At 35.2% G+C, this 18,479-nt stretch overlaps 1 long non-coding RNA gene across 1 annotated transcript; it reads right to left on the bottom strand.

The window, feature by feature from the left end:
* Positions 1-807: 807 nt before the first annotated feature.
* On the bottom strand, positions 808-17,888 carry LOC127874178 (uncharacterized). The gene is made up of 3 exons (XR_008046684.1): positions 17,682-17,888; positions 16,764-16,927; positions 808-956 (listed from the first exon to the last, which is right to left on the bottom strand). It is a non-coding gene; the product is annotated as an uncharacterized LOC127874178 (long non-coding RNA).
* Between the last annotated feature and the right edge of the window lie 591 nt (positions 17,889-18,479).

Genomic DNA, 18,479 nt, shown 5'->3' with positions numbered 1-18,479 from the left:
CAAACGTCGACGTCAGTGTTGAACTGTTTCATAGAAGTCTGCACCACAGGAATAGCTTCCTTGAACACGTGTTGTAGAAGTTTCTCATAGGTCGAAACGCAGTTGAGTGAAAGAGGACTTGACTTTTCTGGACAGAAAAGATTTAAACATAATAAAATTATTGCTTAACTGTTGAAGGTATCATGTTTCAAATTGACACGTGTTACCTAACTTGATTAAGCAGGAAAATTAAGAAGCGTCTTTAAAAACTTAGAGTGAGTCATTAATCTTAAATGTTGCGTGAAATGTTTTTTTCGGATAATGTGGCCGTACACTTAATCGTTTGGTGATTTACGCAATCAACTTTGCACTCATGTTTTGATGCATGACATACGCAAGTGCCTGATAATGTACACGACCAGTTGCACGGTACCTGCAGCTAAGTAATCTTATTTTAAGTAATATCATGTCCCAAATAAACGCTCTCAATAAGAGTTTCAATCCGAGTAATCTTCTGCTTTTCACTATTTGTATCAAGCACAATAGCTGCCCATGCCAATTTAGGCACCTAAGTGAACCATTTCACTGTTCATATAAGGTTCATATCGAATTGGGCAGCGTCACATAAACGCACGATTTGTCCTTGCTGATGTAAGGCACACGAACCATTTCACCCCTCTTGTACGGTTTTTATCAAACTTGCAGAGTCAAACAAAAGCATTATTTGTTTATTCTTTCGTCAGGCCCCGATTTAAACGATAACTTGACGCACTTATCTGTAATAAGTGTAATTCTGTTTCTTCTTTTGGCTTACCTGCGTCTTCTGTCAGTCTGTCGATGCTGTTGTTGAGCAGCTGGGTGATGCTGTTTGCCAGATTGGCCATGCATCTGCTCACGGATCTAGCCAGCTGGAGGTCGGCCTTGAGCTGTCGGACGGCCGCTAGTAGGACATCCACTGCCACCTCGCGAATAGTGGGCTGCAGTTATGGTAATATATTGTATAGCTTGAACATGATCAGTTTCAGAGTTTATGTCTGGACTTAACATTTATGTAATTATAAAATGTGTGTTCGCAACTGTTGGCTTGAATACTTGTAAAACAAGGACTTGTCAACACTCAAAACTGTTTAATTATGTTTGTCGGGTGTGGTTATATTATTCAATTTATTTTGATATATTATTAATTATTTGTTTTCTTAAAACATGTCATTCATCTACCAAGTAACATTCTTTTGGTAAATCAACAATAGCACACAAACACAACCAAACAAATATCCGTCCAGGTTGCCCGTACACAGAGCAATGTCCAGGACGGCGACGTGTTTGTTCTAAACCTGGGTCTCACCATATACCAGTGGAACGGTGCATCAGCTCAAGGCATCGAGAAATTCGAGGTTCTTGTGATTTCGTTCTTACTTCTTATCAATATAAACCAGGGCGCATATTCATCAACCCATTCTTAGATTATAGAATAAAGAATAGACATAGAATCAAGAAAAAAATGTCCTACTTTGGAATATTTACAGGTTACAACTGGTGATCATGTCATTAATCAAAATGTTCTGCATTAAGAATGATATTGGTGGTAAATGCCAATTTTTACTCAAAATAAAAGAATGTATTGAATACATCAACTAAAACTAAAAGAATATTGTTTATTGTTTGATTTAGGTTAATGAATTGTTCTGTAGAATGTTATGAATACCTGCGAATGGTATTGTTACCTGAGGAATGAAGTTATAAAACAGCTATCAGCCTCCCATACTTTTCAAAAAGGCGAAATGCACTGCTATATTAATCAAGTCACGTTAACAAGATGTTTAGAACTTGGTGGAAAGTTTTACCTTTCCTTGGTTTAAGGTTCATGTAGAGGCTTCAATTTGAAAAATGTGGGACCCCTAGCATTGAACTCAAATTTGACTAAAGGAAGAGTGCCACATTGAAAATATATACATATATGCTTTAAAGGATGTTTTTCCTTCAAACTGCTTCCAATTTTGTACATCAACGTATCATAACATCCACAAAATCAATCAAAATACAAAGCAATTTTAACACTAAAATATACATTATTTTCAAAAATCTGAATCATGTTTATTCCACGTATTTCGGCGGAAAATTATATAACAAGTGAATAATATCGACATTGACGAGGGCAAGTTACGCTTAAATAGTAACAAGAAATATCTTTAAAAAAGATATACGGCGTTGATTGTGGTTTGAGTTTGTGAAAGGTAAAGAGTTCAAAAAATGAGACCAATGATAGCGAATGTCTTTTTCTGTGCAGTTCCTAGCTGGACCACACGCAATACGGGATGTTACGCGGAGTTTTCGCGGCTTATTTTACATAATTACATATTGCTGGTCATAAACCTATAGATACAAAACAGAAAACCAAATGAAGAATGGAAGTGAAATTTAAACATATGAGTCAACCGGCCACACGCGAAGTATCCGTACATATTTTAAATATTTATACGCGCGTTCTTCGAACAAACCTGTTTTAGTGGTTTGTCGGGCATTGCTTTTTGATTCGATTATTAACAGTATCGAGAATCATCGCACTCATGCTTAATACATTAGGCAATATGGTGGAATAATTCTTGTTAAATTAATTAAAAATAATATTTATCATGGTATTGTTGAAAACACATAAAGACTCTATTATTGACATACCATAATTATATCGCTGAATATCTTCATTTAACATCTTTTGTGGTCTAAAGAAAATCTCAGTTCACCTAGTTCACGGATAGGGTCTATATTATATAACAAACTGGCCACGAACTCAGGTCAGCACATAAGCGTCTTCGGACGCAGCAATGACCTGTAAATAAACCCTGATAACTCGCGGGTTGAAATGCAATGCATTAAAGTGAGGCAACGCTTCCATTTTATACTTTTACATGTTAACATGTTGACAGGAATATGAAAGTCAGTACTAAAATGAGAACATAGCCTTTAAGTAAAAATGCTGTTGCCTCTGAAAATAAAAGGTGGACGCACAAACTGTATTGATGTCGAGATTGAGTGTAAAATTGTTCTGTCTATAAAGCCTTTTCATTAGAGATAAAATTGTTTCATGCTGAACACGCAGTAAAACAGTGTTACAAAGACGCGGACATGTTTCCAATGTTCTGATGGTATGCTCATATCAGCCTATGGGATAACTGAAGTGTATTCATTCTGAATTAGCCGCGGGAAATTTTATTTGAATTTTATTGGACAGTTACATAGGTCAGGTAAGGTGAAAAGCTGGCGTATACAGCTAACGCCGAAAAAAAGTTTACATATCTAGAAATATCAAAACTCGAACACATGTCATTTCATCACCATGGGGGCAGCCATTTTTAAATTTATAAAATAGAAAGAAACATGCTAAAAACTCACTCATCGCCTAATTGACATTCCAAACGGTTGACGATGACAAATGCATTGGATTGTAATCTTTCCGTTGATGTTTGCAAACTGCACGATCAGACCTCATAAACACTCAAAAGAATAACTATGTAAGAAGCATTTCACCAATGTTTACAATCGTTGTCGAATCACATTACTTATATTATTGCGCATAAAATAGTACGCTTACAGACTGACAGAAAGATCGATACGTTACTCCGTTCAATTCATCACGGTATACCTTTATAATGATAATATATAATAATACATCGCTTTAACAATCTAAAAGTAGAAATAATTCTTTTAAACGGAGCTTTTAATAACGAAAGTGAAAACAACGGAAGTTGGATAGATATTCTGTGAGATGCACTTCGGCTCCAGAAAAACAATACAAATAAACTAAAAAAGACGTGTGGGGGACAATTTTCAGCTGGAAAATATTTGAAATAGGGTAAGTGATGATATCTCTACGTGGTCATTTCTGTTATTTAGTGCGATCTCTTGCTGATTAATGTTAATAGTTGTTTTACTAGTTGCCACCCAACTGTCAAAATAAGTTATGTGTTTTCTCAGAAATGTGTATACACATACCCGGTTTTCTCACCACTGCACGTGGTTTCGACCGATTTGTTTTGCACGTTTTTCTACGGAGGACAGCGATGGCCACGCTTTCAAAATGGGTAGAAGGAATCGAAATATAAAATCAATCGGTTTGCCAATTTCTTTATATTCCTTTACAATTTTATATGTCGTCTGCAATCTATTTCAATTTGAGATGGTTTAAAGTTTGCAATTTGGTTGAGAGGTAAATAACAACAATGTAAAGCCTATGAAATAGAATTGTGGCTCTTATTATCCACCATACCTGGATTTTTAAAAAGTAGTTACGTTTTAGTTATTTTTAGAACTTTGTTTAGGAAATTTATCCAAAAAAGGCAGTTGATGAAAAAACTCATTTGTTGTTTTATGACAATAATTTTCTGTGAAATGTTGCTAACTTGACCTTGTATATGTATATAGCTTTGTATTTATTCAACTTAACTCAACACATATCCTCAGTGCCCCAGATAATTATTTGAGAAATAGGGTTTTCACCCATTGATTTTGAAAAATAGGGAAATTTCCTTCTTGAAATAGGGTGAAATGATCAATAAAAATGCATACCTTTATATCACTGATGTTTTACCTTTGTGGAAGATGCTCACTTGTACTGATTCAATAAAACTTTAAACTATCATAATTAACTTTAATAAACTGATGTTTCATAACATTTTAATCATTGAAACTGTCCTTAATATAAACTTAAAACAAAAAAAATCGATAACACGAATGATCATTTGGCTCTTGCTTTCTTGGTTCGAAACAGTTTGCGATCGACTGATATTTTTGCGCAACAATAGCGGACGTCTTTCGACCTCTCTTAGATATTTTTTATTTCGCATCGTTATAGAAACTGAAAGTACAGGCGCTTTTTAAATACATGTACAATGAGCGACGGATAAAGTCAGATTAAAAATGCATGTATGTCGAGGAAAATAATTTGATCAGACGCTTTATTCAACTATGAAATCTAGAACGCAGAGAGTTTGAATAAAGCTTGACTGTTTTCATGCTCCGTCATCCAGGCGCTTGCTTAATAAAGACGCGTGACGATAATTATTTCAAAGAGAAATTACCGAAAATAAGCAAAGCATTTTCGATTGAAGCCATTGTGTCGTACGCATCGAATTTGACGAATTTGCGTACAAATCAAAATGGTTGTGTTTTCAATACGCATGTTATTGAATTTCTTTGCGTTTTTTGACATTTTAATAGGGTGAAAGACGCAGATACGCAGCTTATCTGGGGCACTGATATCCTTCCTAACTTTAGATTGAAATTTTGTAAATTAGTGTAAAAATGTATTGGTCTTAAACCAAAATATGAATAAAGCACACAAATATTGAATGTCAAAAATGTGTTTATGTTATTCTATCCGTCTTAAGCTTTAAAATGATATATAGTTTGACCATACTGTTCCACATTGAATGAAGAAAAACCAAAGCGAAGTTTTAATGAATTTTATCCCCCCATGAACCTTAAATCAATTAAAAATAATAATATATTTAAAGAAAGCATAACCCAAATTCATAACTTAATATTGATCAAACAAACTTGGTCAGAATGTTATTTTAGCCAAACCTAGCTTACCAAGTCACATTTGTCCAAACACTAGGTCACAAGATCAAGTTTTGAAAATTGGTTCCCCTGGAACTCAGGCTAGCACTTAAGGGTTATCATGGCACATTTGCTATAACTTGCTTTGTATATTGTAGAATATTAAAAACTTCTGTTTGATATAGAACTATGATGAGCTTAAAAACAGGCATTTAATCAGGAGTGTTTTTGCTTATGCATCTTTTGTCAGCACCGGCTTGCCCGATGCCTGCAAACAAGTAGAATGAATTTTCGGGCTATTTAAACAAGTCAAAAGTTTGTGCAATTGGTCAAGCGTTATTATGAACGTTTCAAATTAATTAGGTAATAAAGCTCATAATCCATCTGTTATCAGTTTTGCTGCTACTGCCTTTTCAATAATTTGTAAAATCAATGGATACATAGGCATAATGTGCTAATAGACTTTGGATAGGCAGCTCATCTTATCAGTTTCTCAATAATTAGTATCCAATCAAAGGTTAACACAAAAACCCTGTTCAGGACAATAGAAAATTATAAAAGGACATGATGTGCTAATTGGCCTTGGAAAGGACAGTATTAAAATGTGTCGACAATTAACTTTATTTAAGAAAAGGCATACACATTTCAGTTTTATAATACTGAAATACTTTTCCCAAAATCTTTGTAATATGTCTGTAGATGGACTGGTTATGTTTTGTCATGTTATTATTTTGTATTTCACAGGATGGCAATATTATTATTTTGTATTTCACAGGTGGGCAATGTTCTTAATTTGTATTCCACAGGCGGGCCATGTTCTTATTTTGTATTCCGTAGGCGGGCAATGTTATAATTTTGTATTCCACAGGCAGGCAATGTTCTCATTTTGTATTCCACAGGCGGGCAATGTTCTTATTTTGTATTAATGTGGGTAATGTTCTTATTTTGTATTCCACAGGCGGGCAAAGCTGTGTCCAAGATAAAGAGCGACAGGGGCAGAAACATTGAAACAATCGTTCTGGAGCAAGCTTCAATGTCAGCAACTGTGGGTTTATCAATAAGTTCACAAAAATGGTAATTAATATTAATAAGTGATAGTTTTACAAATATGGCCGTAATTGGAATGTTAATACATGTACAACATGTACAAAATATAACTATTTAACACAAAATAATGAATCACAGTGTTAAGATTAGGGCACTAAGGAAAACACTATTCTCATGCACATTTCGTTTTAATTTCTTAAACTGGTTACATTCAATGAGCAGTGAAAGACAACTTCAATATAGGATTTTTTTTAAATGCAGGGGCCACAGTTAAGAAACAACTCATTTTTTCACAGCTTACATGTGTGTTTTTTTCGATCAAGCAGCCAAATGTAACTGGGCTGGTGTTCTTTTAACAGAGAATCACGTTTGTAAAGCGCAAGTTAAATTTCAATTACCAACACAATTCGATTTACTCATATAGCAGTTTATGATGATTTTTCCAAATCATTAATGTAAGTATCATTTCCTTCAATTGTTTTCAAAATGTCTGACATCATTTTGTAGAATTTTGTGTGTGTGTGTGGGGGGGGGGGGAGTTCCATCAAATTTTAACAATTGTGCTGAAAATATTACTAAAAACATTGTGTCCCCATTAGTGTCAGTGGGCAGCAAAACCCCTGGATGAAGATTAAACTAAGTTGTGTTTTTTCTAAATGTTTTAAGCACAAGTTCTACAACTTCCTTGACGATGATGACGATGATGATGATGATGATGATGATGATGATGATGATGATGATGATGATGATGATGATGATGATGATGATGATGATGATGATGATGATGACAATGTCCCCATCGAAGGAGAGTCTACGCTTTTCCGAGTGTCAGACGACGATGGCTCCCAGGACATGGAGCAGGTGAAGTCAGGGGTCATCATCCAGAAAGATCTGAAAACTGAGGTATTGGCCAATCGGCAATTTGAGTTATTATTTATTTTAACTCTCCGTAAAAACAAAGTTGTGGGGTAAAACTGGGATCATAAAATCGTTGCTATCCATATTCTAATTTAGATGAAGTATGGTTTGCATGGGTCCGAAGAGAGTTTCCCTGATGATTGTATCTGACCTACTCGATGTCGGTTCTTCTGTCCTACATACTTTTTATTTTGGGGCGTGATCGTATACACTAGTGATCATTATATGTTGTAACTTTATATGCAACATCCATGTACGGCAGACATAATATTGTCAGGTCATTTTGTTTGAGTAAATGGTTATTTATGGAGTTATTGCCCTTTGAAAAAGTAAAAATTGATTTTCTAATGGATATTTTCTTCTTCTCACGCCTTCATTTAACTCAAATATTCATGATTGGAGATCATCCAGCAGTTTTATTCATATTCTATTTTTACTGATATTTTTGTGTTTATTTAGGCCTATGCCCTTTCCAATTGTTATAACTGTTTTCACTGTCATTGAATGATCAATCCGGATTTTATTTCCAATTTTAACCTTTAATGCCTGATAATTAAGGAATGTTGAACATAAGCAATTTGTACATAAACATGTTTAAATCTCTGATATATATTTATTGTTTTATAGACCAGTCCATTGTTATTGTTTTGATTCCTGATTTTCGCGCATGCGCAATGCACTGGTAGTCAAAAGCATTGCTTACAGCTAACGCAAAGCATATGGATAACGAGACTTGTTCAGTCAATAAATCGAAAAGAAACTTAAAAAAAACAACACCTAAATAATATTTATTTTTTTTAATATAATATTTAGCGCCAAAAGAATGCATTAACACATTTATTTGCATTTTAAAAGAACGCGTAATTACCATCAAAGTAATTAAGATTGTCTGAAGACTGAACGACAGACAATTCAACACAACAAAGAGCTCTATGCATTAGTTGTATAATTATTTGCAGAAAAGCTTCAATAAAAATAATGATACATCTAATTATAAAATTATAATTATCAATTGCATGCGTAAACTAGAGTAATACAAAATTAGGGATAGAATGTGTCAGTGTTTCATTGAAAATAAACGTACTACAAAGCCCTATTAAAAGCGAAGTTCATGACGGTATTTACATGTAATTTTAATTTGGATGGGTGTTGTTCAGAGAATGACTTGAGGAATATTAACATACAACTGAAAAGCACAACCTCACATGATGAAAATTGAAATGTGTATTCATGTATTTTGTAAACTCGTTACTAGTGATCGAGTATGAGTGACAACTATCTAACATTTAACACACACACACACACACAACATAATTTATATACATATATAATATAATATATACATATTGTTTCATTATTATTTACCCCCATTGATGTCAAACGTAATTTCTTGTTTTTATGATGTATTTCGTGCATTGCCGTAATATTACATCTTCATACGGAATGACGTATTTATAATTAACCGATGCCCGCTAAATACGTTAAATATTTTTCTATTTACATTTTATAATTCATAAATACTTTGTTTTTTTTATAAATAAAACGGGCTTGTATCTTTACCGTGTTCAATTTCCGATAATCTATAGACTTTAAATTTGAACAATATGTAAGATATCTAATTGAAGCAACTGTTAAGTATGTCGGCGGTAAATTTATTCAACCAAATGCCTAGTTACTTAATACTACCAGAATGAAGACATGGTGGCATCATCAATTGACATGACGCCTTATCTATGATCGCTCCGCCCACTAGAATTGATCCACCAATCAGCGATCGATTAATCGGGCGCACTTGTTAGCAACGACCTGTCCGCCATTTTCTAGACAAGCTACATGTTTAGGTTCACTTTTATTCCAACGAGTTTCTTTTGTTTTCCTCTTTAAAAAACGATTAAAAATGGTTAAACGGTGTCAATGGGGATAATGTAACTCGGACAATCGATATCCGGACAGATTAGTTGGTGACATTGAATTTATTTCGTTTCCAAAGCCGAAAAAAGATCTTGAGAAGTGAAAGAGATGGATAAAGGCATGCTGAAAATACGGGATTTGACGTCGATTTTATCGTTATTTCCCCTAAAAATTCGGACAGAGTCAATGTACGACTCATAAGCAAATTTTCTTCCTTGAATTCGTTGACGTAGAGAGCATCTATACGGCAAAAAATGTTCGCCCAAATCATCGGGTATATCGCTTTACCGTATCATAGACATTTTCATCTGCATTACTTTACGAAAACTGAAACCCAGCATGAAGCCTAATTCATGCTGTGTTTTATTACTCTGATAGTAATGCACTTAATTGACATCATACATGTTATTTGAAGGTGACATGTGATATATTATCTTATTAACGGTATCTACGCATTTGCACCCATGTGGTGTCACCAATAAACGCTTTTAATCCACACTAGGAGCTCGAATGCCCAGATCTCATTTTTTAAACGAGTTTCGTTTATTTTGTTCGGATTAAAAAACGGAAATGAAATATGGCAAAAACGGTGTAAAAAGGGTTAATGCAACTCTGACATTTGGTATCCAGAAAGATAAGTTTGATGAATTAAATTTATACCATTTCCAACGCGGCAATGCGGTCTTGACAAGAGCGAGTGGAAGCTTCAAGAATTACCGAGATCCCCTTTATTGAACATTAATTTATTTCACAAACTTGAAATGTCATATAATCAATAACTAAGCATTATTAAGTATGTATTATGTCACGTGTGCATGTAAAATAATTGTGAATTTTGGTACCCAATTCGTATAACTTTACGAAATCCCCGTTAAAAATCGCGTTTCTGTGTGTGTCTGAAACAAGTGAAAACCATTTTGTTATTATTTTAATAAAGACGCATCGATAAATGCTATTGTAAAAGAGTTATTGTTACTGATATTAGTTAACCAATAAATGCGGTAACTTCGGGGAAGTCGGTACCTGCGCGAGCGTCTGAAATTGGAAGCCTTATTAATTTATAATAGCCTGACCGTATTCCATTTCGTACAACGCTAATTTTATATCAGACAATGTCCAAATTTACTGTGTTGTTTTTGCGCTTTAAATAATAGTGATTGATAAATGTCCCATAAGCAATGTTTAATATGATTAATATCACTTTTATACGCAATAACATGTGGGATTGAGGTACCCATCCGGCGTCAGAAAGCGCGTAAAACTTCACCGAATTCCAAGTTATAAAGCGCTATTTCGTGTCAAATACACGGGTAGGGGGAATGTTTCGGTAATAATTTTGTTAATAACACGGGTAAATACCGGTGAAGTGTTAATTTATTGCAAATACCACCATTACACGTAATAACGGGTTCGATTTCGGTAAGCGCGCAAGCGTTTGAGAGCGTGTTTAATGTACCGATTTACCCGTTATAAATAGCTGATGTTCTCTTTAATCGTATATTTTTTGCATTTGCAGAATAACTAAATGGCATCAACCCCTTTTCAAGTGTAATATGGTGTTAAACAAGTCCATAAAATCATCCAGAATATCGCGTAAATCTAAATGCAGTCTAGGCAAAGAAGCCATTTTGGTGTTAGCTTGTCTAGGTTTTCTTCCCGCTGAGCCACGTGATTAAGTGGGCGGAGCGATCACTGATAAGGCGTCATGTCAATTGCGTTTAATGGCCAGACTGTCATCTGCCACCTAGTGTGATTTATGACACCATGTTGTTAGTTAGGTCTGGACAATATCTGATCAAAACGAGATAATCGGATTAGGCAGAACAAAGGGGCAATTAAACACCGGAATACAAAGGCTTAAACGATTTTAAGATTGATGCAAACAATCAAATGAAAACTATTGCATTTAATTTAATTAAATGTTTATTTAATGTGTCAACATGTTAGTTTTTCCGGACCAGGGTATAGGGTGGAATGGTCCTCGTGGTGCTCCTCAACGCGGTGGGTCTTCTGGGCGTGGTACCAACAGTGATCGGGGATGGCAAAGAGCACAGCAGAACAGAGGAAGACGAGGAGGAGACAATTATTAGTTAAAAACAGGCTTTTGGAATGTTCATGGTTGGAGCAGTTCGAGCTCTAGTGACAATTTTATTTTACGTGAACAATGTATTAAGCATTTGAACCTTGATTTAATTGGGATTGCTGAGTCCCATTTAAAGAACTTTAATAGTATTGATGTTTCTGATTATACATGGTTTGGTAATAATCGTAAAAATATTCATGTGAATGCAAGAACTGGTTCTGGTGGAGTTGGGTTTTTGGTCCGTAACAGTGTTCTAGATGTTTTTGATGTATCTATTTTAAATGACTCCACAGATGGTATATTATGGCTGAAATTTGTACACAAAAATGATAACTTTTGTTTTTTACCATGTGTTTGTTATCTTCCTCCAGAAAACTCTGCTAGGCATGTAGATGCAACTGCCTTTTTTGACACAATACTTGTAAACTTATATGAATATCAAAACCTAGGTCTGCCTTTTATTTGTGGAGACTTTAATAGTCGTTGTGGCGATTTGGAGGACTTCATAGCAGGTGTTGATAATATTATTGAGAGAGATGTGATAGACTTTAAAACAAACAAATATGGAGATCTTTTTATTGATTTTTTAATTAACTGCAATTTTTGCATGTTAAATGGACGTAATACAGTCCATAATGATTACACGTCAATTTCTGTAAAGGGTCAATCAGTTGTAGATTATTGCATAGTACCTTATGAAAACTTGTCATTATATAGTCAGTTCTATGTGCATACAGTTGTTGATGTTATGAACAGTATTGAATTGCAGGATAGTATTGCTCCAACATGTGTCCCTGACCACTCTATTCTCACATGGGTTATGGAAATTGAATCCACTGATTTGGAATTTGCTACAGATAAGACTGGGTCAGTACAAAGTACAGATAAATTTGATTGCTCTAGAATTCCTAATGATTTTCTGCTAAACCAAGTTCTGGTAGGTCAGATTAACGACTGTATTTCTAACCTTGAACAGGGTTACAGAACACAATCAGACATAGATCAGGCATTTGGAGATTGGTGTGGTATTGTACGGGATGAAATGTATGATAAACTTCCGTTCAAAACGATTATTCATGATTCCTGTAGAAGAAAGCGCAGGTCTGGTAAGCCATGGTGGAGTAATGAATTAAGTAGTCTATGGTCAGATATGTGCAAAAAAGAGAAGTTATGGTTAAGATGTAACAATAAGCATTTAAAAGTTCAGCTTAAGACTGACTATATAAGGTCTAGGAGGTTTTTTGATAGAGCGGTACAAAAGGCCAAAAGACATTACTGGTTTTCTACACAGTCTAGATTATCTAACTAAGCTTCTGATAATGATGTAGAGTTTTGGAAGACTATTGGAACTTGTGGTGTTGGCCAGGAACGTAAGAAGGGTATTCCTCTTGAAGTTGTGTTAGACAATGGGACAGTTTCTTCAAAATTGGAGGATGTGTTGTTGAGATGGAAGAATGACTTTGCAAATCTTTTGAATCAATCTGTTAATTCAAATGTCGGCCAGCATACAAGTAGTTTTGATAATGTGTACCATGAGGAGTTGGATAGACCTTTTTCAGTTTTTGAGGTGAAAGCAGCTATTGACCGAGCCAAGTTGAATAAAGCGACGGGCATTGACCAAATTCCTAATGAAGTTCTTAAGAATGACATGTCTGTCTCCTTTTTGCATTCTTTATTCTGTGTATGTTATGAAACTGGTATGGTCCCATCAATGTGGGGTAAGAATATCATAAACCCTATCCCTAAGTCGAGCACTGCTGATAAGAGAGATCCTTTACAATATCGTGGTATTAGTTTGGCTTGTACTATGTATAAATTGTATGCAAGTATATTGAACCATAGGCTGTCAAGCTGGTCAGAACTTAATGATAAAATAGAGGATGAACAGAACGGCTTTCGCAAAAAGCGCAGCACTTTAGATCATATCTCTGCACTGACCAATATTATAGATGTTCGCAAGAAGTTACATAAATCTACGTTTTGTTCATTTATTGATTTTAGACGTGCGTACGACGGTATTGAGCGGAATTTACTCTGGCAGAGGTTGAATAGTATAGGTGTCCCAACAAAAATGTTAGATGCAATCAAATCCTTGTATGCGGCGGTCTCCTCTTGTGTTCGTATAAATAGCCATTATACTGATTGGTTTGCAGTTACCACTGGTTTACGGCAAGGTTGTTCGTTGTCACCGTTGCTGTTTAATCTCTTCCTTAATGACTTATCTGTGCAGATGAAGGCGGTTGGTAAAGGTGTTTTGATTGAAGACGAGCCAGTTTGTATATTGTGCTATGCAGATGACCTTGTGTTGATTGCGGAAAACGAGCAAGATTTGCAATGCATGTTAGATGTATTAAGCCAATGGTGTACCTCGAATAGTATGGTGGTCAATGCAAATAAAAGTAACATTGTGCATTTCAGGCCAAACTCTGTGCCCAGATCTGAATTCAACTTCAAATGTGGTGTTCATGGATTAACTTATGTTGACAAATACTCCTATTTAGGTTTATTACTATCAGAACATTTGGACTTTAGTATTTCTGCCAAATCTGTTGCACAGAGTGCTAGTAGAGCACTTGGCTTACTTATTGCTAGATATAAAAGTATGGGTGGTATGTCATTTGCAGTTTATAGCAAGATGTACAATTCTACAGTGTGGCCAGTTATCTCATATGCATCAGCTATATGGGGCATACGGACATATGCATGTATAAATGCTGTTGAAAATAGGGCCCTACGCTTCTTTATGGGTGTTGGTAAATATACTCCATCAGCTGCATTAGCCGGTGATATGGGATGGCAACCACCTCTAGTTAAACAGTACAAACATGTTTGTAATTTGTGGCATAGATTTGGTAGTATGAATATGAACCGGGTCAATAGGAAGGTTTTTCAGTGGACTGTTAATACTGCTGGAGTTAAGTGTAAGAACTGGGTGTTCAGTGTGAAAATGATGTTTAAAGATTTGAATCTTGAAGAATTCTGTATTTATCCAGCTACTGTGTCTAAACAAACTTTTAGTGACAAGGTTGATAGTGCTATGTTCTGTAAGTTTAAAAGTGATTGGAAAGATACTGTATTACAACCAAATGCAATAAGAGGGAATGGCAGAAACAAGCTAAGAACCTATTGTCAATTCAAGAATGAATATTGTACAGAAGAGTATTGTAAGATGATATTACCATATAGACATCGTTCTGCTTTTGCTAAATTTAGATGTGGGGTAGCCCCAATTATGTTGGAAATTGGGCGTTATGCTAATGTGCCTGTTGAAAATAGATTCTGCCCTAATTGTACAACTTGTGTTGAATCAGAAACTCATGTTATGCTATACTGTCCACTTTATTCTGATATCAGGACCTCTCTTTTTGAAAAATGTCATACCATTACTGATTTTAACTCTATGTCAGATATAGAAAAGATGGTAGTTTTATTCTCCAACAAATTATTGATAAGAGATACTGCCAAAGCCTGCTATAATATTTTAATGACCAGAAATGCTTATTTGTATAGATAGGTTACACATTCTATATGGCATTTTAGTTTTTAGATTTTATCAATTATTTGTAGATAACATAAACAAACTACATTTTTGGTACAATAAGGGAATAGGACCTTTGATTGTTGCTTTAAATTATTCCAACATGACACTCTGGAAGTAAATATCTTAACTAATACTTTTAAATTCTACACACAGGTTTCATGAGATTATTTTTATATTGAAACTATCAAAGGTCTCAATATTCCACTTATGCAATATTGTTTTATTGTTTTATAATCCATGTTTTATAATTTTAACATATTTGGTTAACTTTTAACTGATGCATAGTAATTGTGTTCTTGACTACTGTTATGTCTCTTATAAATCCATTATATGATTGGCACTGTAATTGATATGAATACTTTTATTGTTGTATATACTTGTACAGTGATGAGACAGAAATAAAGATAGAATACTATAGGTCCCTGCCCAGACAAATACCATTATGGTTAATTTGTAAATGTTTTTTATTTGGAATTGATCTATTTATTCATTGTGTTCAATCTTATTTGTTTCAGTAACGTTAAACAACTTGTTGGCATGTTGAAAAATAAAATCTAAATATAATCGTTTAAATATAACCGATCACGCTCTATTTCTCCCCATTGATTATATCTTTCTTGTGACTACCAATATAGTCCCATTGTGCACACACCGGTCTTACTGACAATAACGTAATGACGTCACCACCTATGTATAGAATGATATAGTCCGGATGTAAACACGGGTTGTCGGCTCTTTCGGCCCCGGTTTTTTCAGGCTCTTTCGGCCCCAATTTCAGGCTCTTTCGGCCCAGGTACCAGGCTTTTTCGGCCCCATTTTTTATTTGAATTAATCGTTGCAAATATGTTGGTCGAAACTCTTTAAAACTATGGAATAGTGTTTATTACAGTAATATATTATCTTTATTGAGGATGAATGCATTTAAAAAAGATTCTCTTTGTCTTTTGCTTCAGGTATATCGTCGTCGAAATGAGAAGAATAGATACAAGAATATGAGACGGCTTTGAAAATTAAACAAACTATAAAATAATTTATATTACATTTATTTGGATAATTTTAAAGTTATAACAATAAGGAATACATACGTCTTAACAACACAATACATTAATTTAACCTAATTACATACTACATAATTTACTGCACACAAGTTGTTTCCGTAAACGGGAAAGACCACAATATTACTACGTCGTAGCAATGCGTGCACGAATAGAAGCTGATAAAAAGGCTTCCAGACGACGTGGAACGTGCCGTCGACGAACCAGCGGTTTGACTGCTGGAGTCTGCTCAGCTGATCGTCGCTGGCGAAGATGAGTTGACGTTCCCCGTCTACACGCACATCACCGCGTAGAAAACCATCTCCGATTAAGTCTGTGTCCACCTGTTGTTATTATAATGAGAATATGCATGTGATAACCATTATTTTTTGTATATTAGAAATAAATACAATGTTTGTATATTATACGTATATTTAAAATGAGCAATTCATCTCATTAATTTACCTCAAAGTCAAGTGATGATGGATCTGTTGGCCGATGCTTTTCTCGGGCACGGTTGAGGATCCTCGTAAATGTCTGCGGCTTGGGCAGGTTAAAATAAGTGGCCTCGAAAACTTTCATATGGTCATCAACCAATCTACGGGAGGCCGCGAACACATCAGCCACGGCCGCTGTCTTCAACTGAACAAGATTACAACATACATATATTATACCATTTTTTAAGTTTACATACCGTTCGTCGATCACAACGGGCGGTTGCACTTCGGCTCTTGTCAAATCAAAGGGCTCGAACTCGGACGTTCGGGTGAGCGCTATGTCTTCTGACGCTGACACGTCGGACAATCCGAAATCGTGCGAACTGTCGAACCGTGGAAGCAAAGCAGGATCCTCGGATGCCTGAGCATACAACGAATAAACAACTTAAATTTATTAATGTCAAAAATAATGCCACTGTTTTATATTACTTTACTTACGATTTACGATTAACACAAAGAAAAATCATTTAGCACAGCATGATAAAGAGCTAGTCCGTTTAATAGATGATATCAAAATGATTAATAAAACCAATGAAAACTATCTTCGAACTTGTTTATGCTTGTGAAACTGTAAAAACCTTTATCATCAATAATCAAAAGCAATACAAAGGAACAAACCGACAACACAATATATATCATTTTAAACACCTTTATTCAATCATACACCCTAGTTAATAGGTGTAATAAAATATGGGGCCGAATGAGCCTGGTCGATTTGGGGCCGAATATGCTTGGGGCCGAAAAAGCCTGAAATTTCGGACTGGGCCGAAAGAGCTTGGGGCCGAAAGAGCCTGCTACCGTAAATGCGCAGGTGCGCGTGACGTCACGCGTGAACTGGTCTATGTATTTCCATGATATTTGGAGAGTAGATTTGGAAAGGACGAAATATTCTTAACATGCTATTTGTTTGTCCATTTATGTTACCAAATGAAAGTTATAGCGAAAATCCACGAACTTCTGGAACACCCCTCGTACATGCAAATCCTTCCTCAGATTCTTAAAAAAAAGTCCAGCATATTCATAATACCCTCACTGAACCCTGATTCGCGACCTCAAGCAAACAATCGCATTCGGGGACTACAACAAAGTGGATAAATAATAAAATATCTACTCACGTTTCAAGAATAATCTATTTCCCTTTGAATTCCATCAGAAATCACAATTAAATGTTCTCGGCACAACTCAATAAAAGTCCAGCATATTCATAATATATCGAGACAAACAAAGTGCACTTTTCTTTCCCACAGGATGTGTTCATCATCGACACAAAGTCGGAGGTGTTTGTTTGGATTGGCAAAGGCGCCTCAGTGGACGAGAGAAGAAATGGCTTCAGCTACGCGCATGTGAGTTCCCAGACTATAGAGACATTAAAGGGGCCTTTTCACAGATTTTGGCATTTTTTAACTTATTCATTAAATGCTTTATATCGATAAATTTAAACATTGGATCGTAAAAGCTCCAGTAAAAAATCAAGAATAAAATTAAAAAAAGGAAAAGAACATTGCCCGGACCAGGTTTCGAACCAGTGACCCCTGGAGTCCTGCCAGAGTCCTGAAGTAAAAACGCTTTAGCCTACTGAGCTATTCCACCGAGTACACATGCTGAACGTATTTTATACCTTATATAAGCAATCTTCGTAGTTTCACAAAATTTAACGACAAAAACAGAACTCTCCAAATTATTCAATCGTTTCGCGTTGCAACGCTTTATAATTTTTAGGTTTTAAAATCGTCAAAAGATGCATATAATGGCTCTATTAGACCATGGTAAATGTTCTGTATTACTGTTTCCTCACAAATATCATAACTAAAACGAAAATTTGCGAATCTGAAACAACTTTTTTCAATTTTGTCAATTTACCAAAGCGTGAAAAGATCCCTTTAACAGCTCCATTAGAGCGTATTCTGGGAGAA

The sequence above is a fragment of the Dreissena polymorpha genome, chromosome 3 (assembly GCF_020536995.1).
Source record: "Dreissena polymorpha isolate Duluth1 chromosome 3, UMN_Dpol_1.0, whole genome shotgun sequence".
Taxonomy (NCBI): domain Eukaryota; kingdom Metazoa; phylum Mollusca; class Bivalvia; order Myida; family Dreissenidae; genus Dreissena; species Dreissena polymorpha.
This window is presented reverse-complemented; position numbering and strand designations above follow the sequence as displayed.